Here is a 13,664-nt window from a genome sequence, read left to right as displayed (position 1 = left end):
CACTGACTCTTCAAAAGAGCATTTTACCCACGTCCTGACTCCATATTTACCCCATTCATCCCCCGAACATACATATCTTGGGACACTATGGGACAATTTAGTATGGCCAATCCACCTAACCTACAATCTTTGGAGTGGTTGAACCAGGGTTTTGCATGACTGCAGCCTGTCTTCCAAACTCTTGTATTGCAGTCCTCAAGACATGATGGCTAGTATTCCATTAGACTCTCATTATCTCTTATACCTGTCCATAATTCAGGTATAAGTGTAAGCTAACCATCCCTTCCCCGTACTCCTCATTTGCCAGGAGCACATCCTCCAAGTCCTTCTGGCAGTATGGGGTGAGATACAAAGCTCCGAAACAATGATAGTCCCCAATCTATGTTTAAATTTAATAACTTTAATATATCTTTAAAATAAATCACCACAATGTTTGTGTTTCTTAGACCTTCCGTTTTAAGCTGGAATTATAGTTGTCAAAAAGAGTAGAGGTTTGAGAGCAATTCTGAAATAGGGATATTCTTAAATGCAAGGATATCAATTCCAATGTTTGTTACATTTTCTGGATTTGTTCACATTGACAACCATCCATCTTTCAGCTGTAATTATAAAGAAGCTGAACGATGGGAATTTCCTGACACTCACCTCTATGTTACAGCACCTTGAAAAGCCACAGTTCACTGGGCTTAACTGTTAATAATCTTGCAGTTGCAATTTGGAAAAACGATACAAAACACGGACTTGAACAAGGCACAGGAATAGGAGGTTATTTAGTCCCTCAAACCTGTTCCCTTAATAAATTAAATCATGGCTGATCTACACCCAACTCTATTTAGTGACTTGAACTTTATTTATATTCCTGCAGTATTCTTACCCAACAACAATCTATACCTCAGTTTTGAATTTTTCACTCGATACTCTGGCTCAGCAACTTTGAGGGAGAGTGTTCTAGATTCCCACTAAACAAATATTTCCTTCCATTACACTGAACAATCTAGCTCTGCTGTATGCTACTCAGTCAATAAACCCAAATGAACACTCTCTTGTGCCTACTCAGGATTTCACTATTGTTCCCTCCTAACCTTGGGACAAGGTACATGTTTCCTGAAATACTGTCCTTGTCTCAACTCCACTTGCTTCTTTTTTGAAAGAAATCAATACCATGTTTGCCCCAGTTCCTTCAAACTTTACATTTTTGGAAATTCACCACCACACATGGTTTTCCTCTTCACTGCATCAGAGATTGAAATAAAAACACATGCACCATATCCTACTCCTAACTCCTCGTTACCTTGAACCTCAAAACCTCCTCTCAATCTATTCTTCCTCACCAATTACTACTTCCTGATTTACATAATCCTTTTTCAAGCATATAATCATCCTCCATTGTTATTTAGCAGCACATTAAAATTGCTCACTTAATTTTTCAAAAAATATTGTCAGTACTCTTACCAGCATTATACTGCAATTAGCTGACAGCCCTGGGGATACTTTGCACTATTTCAATGTTCCGGTGCTGCACAGATAAATTCTTCCTTATTCATGAATAGAGTGGATGTTTCATCATCCCTTTCCCAAAATGGGTTTACTTTGTACTATGACAATACACTTATATGGGCAAATTGCTTCAGAAGTATCTCCTGGATGTATAATGAGCAGTCATGAAACAAGACTCATTCCTGTAAGTGAAGCTGACCAGATAACTGAAACAATTTAATCTACCGCACATTGCATATCCACTCAGGAGGCTGACAAGTTATAATGCACAGCCGGCCATCACATCCTATTTATAGCACACACACAAGTTTGTTGATATAAAAAAGGTCACATTCTTTGTAAGGTTCACTTAAATCCATAGCACAAAGTGAACGAAACTAATTTACAGTGCTGAGGTTTGCAAAGGACCAAAGCTGTTGAGAGAGGAGAATAGAAAAGGAAGACCTTTTCTCCTGAGGTGCTGTTAAATACTGTTCCTTAATTGGGCAACTGAAATGTTTTATAGTATCTCCAAACAGGAAGCACTTGGTTGTCTGCCACTAGCTCCCAGATTCAGTATTAAAGGCACAGTGCTGGATTCAGCTCTTTGGTGGCCTGAAGTGAAAGTTATTGCAGGCAACATGACATGACTGTTTTAGATGTGCAGTGACTAATACAACAGTCACCCATGCATGCACAGATTCTCCTGTTTCCAATAAACTGGTTATGTACAAGGGTAGATGGGAATGCAGTCAGTTCAGTCTCCCACAACTAGAACACAAAAACAGGGTTACCAACCCTCCTGAAATGGAGGACTGAGTTCCCAGGCACAGCTGCTAACATGGGAGAAAGGTTATTTGCACTTCTAGTTGGCAGCCTTGCACTTTCATGTCTCACAGGTTAGAGATGGGACAAAATTGCAGGGAATTTTCAGTGATTAAATTTATTAAATCTTTCTTCCAATCGAAATCAAATTAGTTCTGAGATTCTGGGACATAATGGTCAGCGTTCCCGCTCAGAATGCACTGCTGAACTCTGGTCTGTCCATTTGAGGGAACAGGCAAGAATCACAGAAGTGATTCCTTGCATATTGGTTGTGAATTTAGCAATTTATTTTTCTTCACTCAACAAAAGAATGTAAAGTTCCATCTGATGAGATGAAACTTTGCATTGAAAAAATGCATTGACTAAACTTCAAATATGTTTTAGCAAAATGGCACATTTCAAGAAGGATTATCAAATTGTACAGAAGCATTCAAATTCATTCTTGCAAAAAGGAGGCTTCAGTTTTTTTTCAAGAGATTGATTCTAGCTTCAATGGGAAAATTAGCAGGCATTTTGGAAAGGTCAGGCTGTTCTTTTTAGTGCTGCTAAATCTAAATGATAAAACTGACTGTCTTTTTCCCCCAAGCAGCCTTTTGATGTAGTGACTGTCTCTGTGAAAGATAGCCGGGGGACAGGAAACACCCATCTTTGAAAGCTTTCTTCCATTGAAATTGATTAGCAATTTTTCCACTGTTAGAAATCAGGATGCAATCTTGTCACTTTTATTTTAAGGATAACTAATACCAATGTTAACTACTGCACTTTCTGCCGTATGAATCTGGAGCAGATAAGTGGATTTTTCAGCCTTGCCAGCAGAAATCTGGCCAATCAGGACTCACCTGCGATCACCAGTTTGTACTTCGAGCTGTTTGATGGGCACTTAACTACTGCAGTAATAGCCAAGAATGTTAATCCTGCTCTGAATAGCAGGAAGTAAGTTAAGCATAGCGCTGAAACTGCACACCATGATTAACTGACACCACTTTTCCAATTATGAAAGATAATTTTAATATCTCTGCTGCTCAACCACAATTTATTTTATTCATTCATGGGATGTGTGTGGGCTTCGCTGGCCAGGCCAGCATTTAATGCCCATCCACAATTGCCTTGAGGTGGTGGTGGTGGTGCTGAGCTGCCTCTTGAATTATTGCAGTCCGAATGCTGTAGACAAATCCATAGTGCTGATAGGGAGGGAGTTCCAGGATTTTGACCCAGTGACAATGAAGAAACAGTAATACATTTCCAAGTCAGGATGGTGAGTGGCTTGGAGGGAATTTCCAGGTGATGTGTTCTGTTTACTGCCCTTCTTCTAGATGTTAGAGATTGTGGGTTTGGAAGGTGCTGCCTGAGTGGTGCCAATTAATCATGGTGTGCTGAGTTCCTACAGTACATCTTGTAGACACGCACACGGCTGCCACTGTTCATCAATGGTGGAGAGTGAATGTTTGTGGATGGAGTGCAAACCAAACAAGCTGATTTCTCCTGGATGGTGGATAGCTTATTCAGTGTTGTCTGAGCTTCATTCATCCAAGCAAGTGAACTTGTGCCTTGGAGACGGCCGGCAGGCTTTTGGGAGTCAGGAAATTAATTACTCGTCACAGGATTCCCAGCCTCTGGCCCGCTCTTATAGCCACAGTATTCATATGGCTGGTCCGGTTCAGTTTCTGGTCAATGGTAACCCCCAGGATCTTGATTTTGGGGGATTCAGTAACAATAATGCTATTTAATATTGAGGGGTGAGGTTTACTGAAACAAAAGCAAACTCCTGAAGATAATTTATTTCCATCATTTTCTGTTCTTATCCCAAATGTTAACTCTCATGTAGCATTGAAATTGAAAACAAAGGTTCAGCACTGTCCAGTGATGGGTATCACGTACCAGTGTAAGTCTGAATTTAAAACTGTGATGCAATAATGCAATTAACATTTCCAAACTGCAGGCAGATGTCAAATGATCAGATGTCAGGTGATTGAAGACCACATGGCTATCAGGACATGATTGGATGCCCTGGAATATGTCAAAGCAGCATTGGCAATCTCATGCTTAGGAACCCCAGGTCCATTGCCTTATCGTTTTCACAGGGAGTTCCAAACAACCTAGAATGCATCATATTGGCAGCATGAGCCTGCACCCTACGAGTTTACAATGCTGCATACTTCCACATCAATACACTCACCTTGGAAGCGCAGCAGTTCAAAACCTTGTGTGTAATATTTACATAAGAAGTGCTTCAGGAGATGTAGATGCAAACAGTTCTTTTTAATCTCTTAACGTTAATCTTTTTTTTTAAACAAGCGGCTTCAGTGGAAACAAGCTAGGTTGAGTTAATCGTAGATTAGTGCTATGAAACATTCTAGTTCCTTCCTAATGGGATTAAACTCAACTGACTGGTCAATAAGCAGGCAGATTACAGGAAGCTGCTTCACTGCCACTTACAATTCCACATTTAGCTAGACTCTGAACTGACACTTATTTTTCTGATCCCTTCTTTATAGTGCAGATCTAACAGAAACAGCAGCCCTGACGTTGGCAATGATGCTGCAATAAATGAAGTGGTGTTAGTGCTGGCAGAGGAACACAGAGCACCTGAGGAGGTGGTTTTCTAAGGATCAACCACACAAACACGTGTCATCATCCGCAACTCATTTTGGCTAGAGGCATTCAGCCTTCAGACTGCCCCTCGCTGGTCAGCAATGCCAGTTTATATAAACCTCCTCTAGGGACCTGTCACTATAATGTACCATTATTTGGACAGGATCATCAGCAGAAGATGACTGGCACTCCGAGTGCAAATTACACATCACCCAGGATTCAAGATTTATGAATACCAAGAGCAAAGACTGTGGGCACAGAAAATATGACCTCCTCTCATTGCCTCCCCGTGCCTCACTAGCATAATAAATACAAACATAGGAAATAGGAGCAGGAGTAAGTCATTCGGCCCTTCAAGCCTGCCCCCCCCCGCTTAATCCCTTTAACCCCAAGGGCTATTTCTAACTCTTTCTTTGAAAACAATGTTTTGGCCTCAACTTCTTCCTGTGGTAGTGAATTTCACAAGCTTACCACTCTTTGGATGAAGAAATTTCTCCTCATCTCAGTCCTAAAGGGTTTGCCCTGTAACCTTAGACTGTGACCCCTGGTTCTGCGCAGCCCCACCATCTCATTGTTCTGAACTCCTGTGAATATATTCCTAACCGACTTAACCTGTCCTTGTACATCAGTCCCGCCATCCCAGGAATCAGTCTGGTAAACCAGCTCTGCACATCCTTCCTCAGATAAGGAGACCAAAACGGCACACAATTTCCTGATGTGGCATCATGAAAGGTACAGCAGAAAATGAGTACAGTAGGAAAAGCTATGGGTCACCACTTCAGGGCTCTCTCCCAAAACAAAGATAATAGTTACTGTTCACATTACAATCTGCTCTACATTAGGGGTACCAAACACAGATTGGGTGAGCAGTTTGCACAGCACCCCTATTCAATCTGCAAGCATGTTTCCTATGGCCTGTCATTTTAATTCTCCATCTTGCTCTCACACCGACTCTTTTGTCCTTGGCCTACTGCAGCGTTCCAATGAAGGTCAATATAAATCTGAAGAACAACACATGGTCTTTTGATGGGCAATTTGCAGTCTCAATGTTAAGTCCAACAATTTCAGGCAGTTATCTCTGCTCCCATTTGATTTCCTTTGCATATTTCTGGCTTAACTTTATTTTTCTCCTGTTTTTGCCTCCCATGGCAGTTACTCATAATTCTGACACTTTGATTCTTTATGTATCCCATCATCACCTTTGGTTCTGCACCAACTCTTTTATCATAGAATGTCTCCCATCTTCTGCCCTATCACAGAACTTCCATTTTGATCCTGCTCCCAGTCTCAAAGGTGAGATGAGGAGGAACTTCTTCACTCAAAGGGTGGTGAATCTCTGGAATTCTCTGCCCGTTGAAGTGGTGGAGGCTGCCTCGCAAAATATTTTTAAGATGCGGGTTGATGGGTTTTTGATAAGCGAGGGGATTAAGGGTTATGGGGAGAGGGCGGGAATGTGGAACTGAGCCACGACAGATCCGCCATGATCTTATTGAATGGCGGGGCAGGCTCGAAGGGCTAGATGGCCTACTCCTGCTCCTATTTCTTATGTTCTTATGCCAGTCTTTATTTAACTTTACATGCTGCTCTGTTCTTAAGTCATTGAAATAAATTTACCAAAAGGAGAAATACAATTAACAAAACCTCCCATTTTCCTAACCAAGTATTGTCAATGGTTTGCAGCTGGATATGGAACAGCGGAATCTGATAAGCACCAAGACTCAGGCTTTCACTATAGAGCATGTAAACAGACTGTACTAATTTGCAGTTCAACAATGGAATTTGAATATTCTGACAATGCTTTAAAACTACAGAACAATCTCTCTGAATATTTTCAGAAGCAAAATATTGGAAACCTGGGGCAAAAATAGAAAATGCTGGAAATACTCGGTAGGTCAGGCAGTATCTGTGAAGGAAGAAAGAGTTTTAATCAAAAGTTATTGACCTGAAACATTAACCATTCCTCTCTCCTCAGATGTGTAACACTCGAATTTTCTATTGTTATTCAATAAATTTTTGTTTCAAGATCTTCAAAGGCTGTTGTAAACCGTCCATGATCAAAAACACAGTTTATTAAAAGACATTTTATACCAGAATCTCAAATATCTGATAAAAGCCAAGCACCATACAGTTCAATTTACAGGATCATCTAGACTTGAAACACTGGCTCTATTCTCTCCCTACATGTGCTGTCAGACCTGCTGAGATTATCCAGCATTTTCTGTTTTTGTTTCGGATTCCAGCATCCACAGTATTTTGCTTTTATCTCTGTTTAACTCACTGCCACTTCTCTTCCAGTAATGCCCTTCCTGAAGTAGTATTGCTCTTCTCTCCAACAGAACTTCCATTTGTCTCTCTCACCATGTGCACAGTTATTGCTTTCCATTTCCTCTTGGTGATCAAGAAAGTATTTAAAGCTCTGCTGATTCTCTTTGCTCTTAGCTCTGACGAAGGGCTATCTAGACTCAAAACGTTGGCTCTATTCTCTCCCCACAGATGCTGTCAAACCCTCAGATTTTTCCAGCATTTTCTGTTTTTGTTTCAATTTACAGTTTAATCAGCCTAAAGTTCAGAGCCAGCAACCTGCAGGGGATGGTTACAACAGACAATTCCTCCTGTCCTTCATTTTAAAACCTAATAGAAAGGCCAGTTTCTATTTTAACTCTACCTATTTTAGATGAGGGTGAAGATATTCTGCTTCCCTCAGTCCATTCATAGCACCTGTTAGGAGTTGTCACTAGACAAAACCCCGCTAAGCTCTCCCTTTCACGAACCTAGTGCAGTGCAACTAACTACAGCACCCAAACCTAAATCTGCTAACACAGGCAAAGATTAGAGGCTGGTTCATCTGATCCAGATGTGCACAGAGTGGGCAGCAGCATCATAATATTAGAATCTAAAGGTTTTTCTGTGTATAAATGGTGATGCGATATACCTTCTATTAGGGTGGCATGGTGGTTGGCACTGCTGCTTCATAGTGCCAGGGACCCGGGTCCAATTCCCAGCTTGGGTCACTGTCTGTGTGGAGTCTGCACGGTCTCCCCACGTCTGAATGGGTTTCCTCTGGATGCTCCAGTTTCCTCCCACAGTCCAAAGGTGTACTGGTTAGGTGCACCGGCCATGCTAAATTTTCCCTTAATGCCCCCGAACAAGCACCAGAATATGGCGACGAGAGGATTTGCACAGTAACTTCATTGCAGTGTTAATGTAAGCCTATTTGTGACACTAATAAATAAACTTTAAAAAAACTTTAAAACTTGAATAAAAAACCCTCAGGCAGTAATTGCGCTTGTCCAAATGGCATGTTACAACAATGTGCAACACTCTAACATACAAGTCTTACTCCATAAATACCAGCAGTTCCATATTACAAGTGTGAACGTGATTACAGTTTAACTTAACATTGAAAGAAAGAATCCTTACAAGTGGCATTCCAATACAAACAAGTTGATTTCAAAAGGCCTTAGAAAATATTAAAGTTTTAAAGTTTATTAGTGTCCCAACTAGGCTTACAGTAACATTGCAATGAAGTTACTGTGAAAATGAGTGGCTGCTGATATTCAATTTTCCTTTCTGTTTTGCATATCTAAACTTTTCCTCATTGTTATCAATTAAACAATTAAACAAAGTTCTTTCCACCAAAGATAAAAACTATTACTGAACAGCTTTTTTTTTTTAACTATAATCTGTAACCATGTGGCACAGCATATCCCCTACTCCACCAGGCCAGGGATCAACTTTGGTTCAATGAAGAGTGCAGGACATCATGCCAGGAGCGGCATCAGGCATATCTAAAATTGAGATGTCAACCTGTGATGGTACAACACAAGGACTACTTACATTCCAAACAATGGAAGCAGCATGCAATATGCAGCTCTACGCAATCAACCAACAGATGTGATTGGAGCTTGTAGCTCCACCACATCCTGACGTGAAGTGGACAGTTAAACAACTCACTGGGAGATGAGGCTCCACAAATATCCCACCCTCAATAATGGCAGCCCATTAGTGCAAAACACAAGGCTGAAGTATTGCAACATCTTCAGCCAAAGGTGGATGATTCATCTCTGCCTCCTTCAGAGGTCCCCAGTATTACAGGTCAGTCTTCAGCCAATTCAATTCAGTCCACATGAAATCAAGGCACTGGATACTACAAAGGCTTTGGGCCCTGACAACATTCCGACAATAATACTGAAGACTTGGGCTCCAGAACTAATTGCGCCCCTAGCCAACTGTTCCAGTTCAGCTACACAAATAATAGCTGCCCGCCAATGTGCAGAATGGCCCAGATAAGTCATGTACGCAAAGGCAGGACAGTTCCAACCAGGCCAGCTACTGGCCTCTCACTCTACTCTCAGTCATCAAAAGTGTTCTCAAGCAGTACTTACTCAGCAAAAACCTGGTGGTGTTCAGTTGGGTTCCACCAGGGTCACTCATCTCCACCAGCAAAAGACAATCTAACCATCTCACCATGACATTCAATGGCATTACCATCACTGGAACTCTGCTGTCAACATCCTGGGGTTACCACTGACCAGAAACTGAACAAGTCCAGCCACATAAACACTATGGTTAAAGAGCAAGTCAGAGGTACAGGATCCTGCAACAAATAATTCACCTCCTGACTCCCCAAAGTTGTCCAAGGCACAAGCAAGGTGTGTGATGGAATTAGCTACACTGCATGAGTGCAGCTCCAGCAACCCATAAGAAGTTTGGCATTATCCATGACAAAGCAGTGTGCTTGATTGGCCACTACCTTAAACAATTTCTCCACCACCAACACATGTGGCAGCATTATGAATCATCTACAAGGCGGACTGCAGCAAGCACCAGGGATCCTTCAACAGCACTTTCCAAATCCACAGCCTCTGCCACCTAGAGGGACAAGGGCAGCAAATCTTAGGGCCTTAAAAGAGGTGCTAGTGAAGTAGTGGATGCATTGGTTTTAATATTTCAAAATTCCCTAGAATCACAGAATTTATACAATGCAGAAGGCCATTCAGTCCATCAAATCTGCACTGGCTTTCTGAAAGAGCATTTTCTCAATTCCCACTCCCCTGTCTCATCCTCGTAACCTTGCTATCTTTTCAGCTAGCAATCTAATCCCTTTGAATTACTCAATCAACCCTGCCATCATCACCCTCTCAGGAAGTTTGCCCCACACTCCAACCATCCTTCAAGTGAAAATGTTTTTCCTCATGTCATCGCTACTCATTTTGAATCTGCAACATGTACTCTTCAGAGGCAACAGTTTCTCACCATTTACCCTGTCCATTCCCCTCAAGATCATGAGTACATCTTTCAAGTCTCCTCTCAGCCTTCTTTTGACCAAGGAAAACGCATCTCTCTAATCTATCCTCATAGTTACAGTTATTTATCTCTGAAATCATTCTTGAGAATCTCCTTTATACCCTCTCTGATGCTTTCACATCCTTTCTGAATTGTAGCACCTACGGCTGGACACAGTCCTCCAGATGCAGCCTAACTCGTGTCTTATAAAATTAATAAGACCTCTTTACTTTAGGAAAGGTTCCATTAAACTGGAAAATAGAATATGTAGAAATGTAGAGTTGCAGTTATCACCACATCAGCATTTATTTGAAAGGCGCTGCGGGCTCAAGAGGCTGCATAGCCTACTTCTGTTCCTAATTCAAATGTTCATGGATATATGGGAACTGCACCACCTGCAAGTTCCCGTCCAAGCCACACACCGTCCTGACTTAGGATTACATTGCTGTTCCTTCATTGCCGTTGGGTCAAAATCCAGGAACTCAGTCTTTAACACTGTATACCTACACCACATGGACTGCAGTGATTCAAGGTGGAGCTTACTTTCTCAAAAGTAATTTGGGATGGGCAATAAATCCTGGCCCAGCCAACAACACCCACATGCTGTGAAAGAATAAAGAAATGCTTTTTTTTCTAATTACTAAACCATATGATCAAATCTAGTTCTGTGAGTTTTGTGATGTACCCAACCCAAATAATAAGTACTTGATGGAATGCAAGGCACACCTTGCTTTCTGCAAATGTTGCTGGCATTGACATCTTTTTCCAATCACTTCATCTACTTAATAAAAATCACTCTGATTAACTGAACTAGTTAATTCACATTAAATTAGAATCATAGAATGGAATCAGAATATTTTAGAATCGTTACAGTGCAGGAGGCAGACATTTGGTCCACCAAAGTCTGCATCGAAAATGATCCCACCTAGGCCCTATCCTCATAACTACATCTATTTACCCTAACTAGCTCCCCCTAAGACTAAAGTGCAATTTAGCATTATCAATTCATCCAATCTGCACATCTTTGAACTGTGGGAAGAAGCTGGGTGCCTGGAGGAAACCCACGCAGACACGTGGAGAACATGCAGATTCCGCACAGACAGTGACCCAAGCCGGGAACTGAACGCAGGTCCCTGGCGCTGTGAGGCAAGTGTCAGGGTAAACTGGGATTCCTCCATTTTTATTAACTCGAAATCTCGATCCTTCAGATTAAAGAGAGCAGTGAGCAGCAAACACACTGACTGGAAGTCACAAGCGTGTAGTTACAGATTGCCTGTTCTGGACACAGATCAATTTGTACTGCAGGTCAAATAAAGGACCATCAAATGTTGAACAGCATCAAAGTATGGAGAAGAAAGCCTAAAAAAATGCATAATTAACTTTCAAACAAGATTCAAAACGTTCACGTCTTTCTCCAGGCTTTGTAAACTGGTCATTATTTATGATCATTTGCCACAAATCTGTTTGTGCATTTCCCAAAACTATGGAACACCTCAGGCTGCTGATTAAAAACTAAATTAAACACCCTTTTTCCCACTCATATCCCACTCCCTTTCACAAACAATAGTAAAAATCTGGAATTCTCCCTAAAAAAATTCTGGGCACTTGAGGTCAATTGAAATTTTCAAGGCTGAAGATTGATGGGATTTTTGTGAACGTAGGGTATTAAGTAAAACGTAACAAAGGTGTGTAAATGGGGTGCAGATTCAGATCAGCAATGAGCAAACTGAATGGCAGAGCAGGTTTGAGCTGCTAAATGCCCTTCTCCTGTTCCGATGTTGGATGAGAATATAGGAGGCGTGGTTAGTGAGTTTGCAGATGACACCAAGAGTGGATAGTGAAGAAAGTTATCTCCAACTGCAACAGGATCTTGATCAATTGGGCCAGTGGGCTAACGAATGGCAGATGGAGTTTAATTTAGACAAATGCGAAGTGATGCATTTTGGTAGACTGAACCAGGGCAGGACTTAGTAGGGCGTTGGGGGAAGTTACAAAACAAAGAGATCTAGGAATACATGTTCATAGGAGTTCATGTTCTTGAAAGTGGAGTCACAGGTGGACAGAGTGGTGAAGAAGGCATTTGGCTTGCTTGGTTTCATCAGTCAGAACACTGAATACAGGAGTTGGAATGTCTTGTTGAAGTTGTACACGACATTGGTAAGGCCACACTCGGAATACTGTGAGCAATTCTGGTCACCCTATTATAGAAAGAATATTATTAAACTTGAAAGAGTGCAGGAAAGAATTACTAGGACGCTACCGGGACTTGATGGACTGAATTATAAAGAGAGGCTGGATAAACTGGGACCTTTTTCCTTTGGAGAGTAGAAGGCTGAGGGGTGACCTTATAGAGGTCTATAAAATAAGGAGGGGCATAGACAAGGCAGATGCTCAATGTCTTTTCCCAAAGGTAGGGGAGTCTAAAATTAGAGGGCATAGGTTTAAAGTGAGAGGAGAGAGATACAAAAGTGTCCAGAGGGTCAATTTTTTCACATAGAGGGTGGTGCGTGTCTGGAATAAGCTGCCAGAGGTAGAAGGAGGCGGGTACAATTTTGTCCTTTAAAAAGCATTTAGACAGTTACATGGATACAATGGGGATAGAGGGATATGGGCTAAATACAGGCAATTGGGATTAGCTTAGGAGTTTAAAAAAAAGGGTGGCACGGACAAATTGGGCTGGAGGGCCTGTTTCCATGCTGTAAACCTCTATGACTCTATGTTCTATCTCTTGCAAGCTCTCTTTTTTTCAACCTAGTATTGCAGTAATAAACAAACCATTTCAGATTCCCTCTCAAATCTGCCTCAGAGGTAAGAATAGCTTAGGGATTCTGCTGGTTTGTCCCTCCCTGTGGAGGGATCACTTTACCCTTGCTCACTGCTCCCTCCCCTGTGGGGTACAGCTCAAACCAGGATTCCTAACTCTAATACAGTACAGGACAACACATTAAAAATCCACAAAAGGGGAAACATCGGGGGTTAAAGTGCGGGAATTGTAACAAAATGAATCAGCACAGCCCAGTGAGCACTTTGACAAGGTAAGCGGGCACATGTCTGTAAATACAAGGTCCCCAGGTGGCCAGGCTCCTGATCACAGCTGTGACGTGCAGGGAAGGTAACAGTGAACAGAGGTAAAATGTTTCCCCCACAGGGAGGGAGAAATCCGCAGAGTCTCCCCGAGTAACTCTTGCCTCTGTGTTTACCCCAGTCCAATGCCGGCATCTCCACATCACAACTCTTGCCTCCCATGGGCAAACTTGTGAGACAATCCAAGGGAACAACTAAAAACATTGAGGGGGCGGCTGGAATATTCTTTTTCCTTTTTCAGGTACTCATTTCTGTAAAGACATACAATACAACTTGAGAAAGTAAGTGTGTAAAATGTATAGAAAATCAAAATACGTCATGTTGGATATCTGAAATAAAAGAGAAAATGCTGGAAAGGCTCAGATCTGGCAGCATCTGTGAAGAAAGAAACAGTTAATGTT

At 41.7% G+C, this 13,664-nt stretch overlaps 1 protein-coding gene across 3 annotated transcripts in view; it reads right to left on the bottom strand.

Annotated features, from left to right (window-relative positions):
• The window catches only part of LOC145361613 (RNA binding protein fox-1 homolog 2-like), a 282,466-nt gene that overhangs the window by 132,133 nt on the left and 136,669 nt on the right, over positions 1–13,664 (bottom strand). The window lies entirely within an intron of this gene.

This window comes from Carcharhinus amblyrhynchos, chromosome 35 (genome assembly GCF_965287045.1).
Source record: "Carcharhinus amblyrhynchos chromosome 35, sCarAmb.v2.hapA, whole genome shotgun sequence".
NCBI classification, from domain to species: Eukaryota; Metazoa; Chordata; class Chondrichthyes; order Carcharhiniformes; family Carcharhinidae; genus Carcharhinus; species Carcharhinus amblyrhynchos.
The sequence above is the reverse complement of the archived record's forward strand: the minus strand, read 5'-3'. Positions and strand labels throughout refer to the sequence as shown.